Here is a 1,222-nt window from a genome sequence, read left to right on the forward strand (position 1 = left end):
TTACTCTTAGTACTTCTTTGCTATCATGAAAACTTTTTCTTAGTTCAATTGTTTTGAAACATTTAATTTTCTGATTATTGCTTAATCTTAATTTTTGTTCTAAGATTTATACTGTATCTTTGACTTACAATTTTTTAAAAGACATTGTATGATACCTTCTCCTAGTATTAGAAACTTTAAAAAGTATATTTCCATTTTCTGTTGACTTTAAAAAAAATAAAAGAGGTTTGTACCTAAAAAAAAAAAAAGGACATTGAAGATAAGTATGAGAAGGTGAAAAAGGACCTTTCTTTGTGAGTTTGTGGAATTTGACTGATTCTATGCTCCCAGTGTTCTGCACATCTAAGGTGAAGGAATTGCCCAGAATAAATCTCCTGCATAAAGGGCATCAGTTCAAAGCTTCTCTTATGTGCAGGACAACTAAGATGTTTCCCTAGTGTCTGCTCTCCTTGAGCATCTACAATTTTCAATCCAGAGATCTTCATGAGGAATATGGCATTTGTAGCATGAAAGTGGTATGAAGTAATTCAAGATCATCCCATCTTGGATAGAACTAAAATAATTCTTAAGAGGAATGCAATTACTGAGGTTATCTAGATGGCTAGGTAACATGCTTTCTGATTTTGTCTTGCAACAAATTTGAGAAAATACGGAAATTCATACCTATGACAACTACAAATAAATGTTAGCAAAACTAGTTTGTAAACCATATTACTTCCCTTGTTATGACAGTAGAAAACTGCCACAAACTGAATGGCTAAAAACAATAGATATTTGTTGGCTTACCATTCTGAAGCTAGAAGTCCAAAATCAAGGTAAGGAGAGGGTTGAGAAGACCCAGGAATTCCCAGGAAGAATGCTGCTCACCTTAGTTGTTGGAGAAACTAGGAATTCCTTAGAGTTTTTTTGGCTGTGGCAGGGTAGCTTAAATCTCTGCTTCTGTATATCCATGTCTCTTGCATGTGTGTCCTGTCTCTTCCGATAAGGACACCAGTGACTGGGCATAGGGTCCAGCATGATGCAGTATGGCTCCAACTTAATTTGCATATTAATTACATTGCAAAAATTCTATTTTCAAATAAATACATGCACAGGTATTGTGGATTACAGCTTAAACATATTTTATGAAAAAATAATTCAAGGGGTCAGGGAGATGGCTCAGTAGAATAAGCACTTCCCTGGCAAGCACACGGGTCTGAGTTCAATCCCTGGTTCCACAAAA

The sequence above is a fragment of the Octodon degus genome, unplaced genomic scaffold (genome assembly GCF_000260255.1).
Source record: "Octodon degus isolate 3935 unplaced genomic scaffold, OctDeg1.0 scaffold00158, whole genome shotgun sequence".
NCBI lineage: Eukaryota > Metazoa > Chordata > Mammalia > Rodentia > Octodontidae > Octodon > Octodon degus.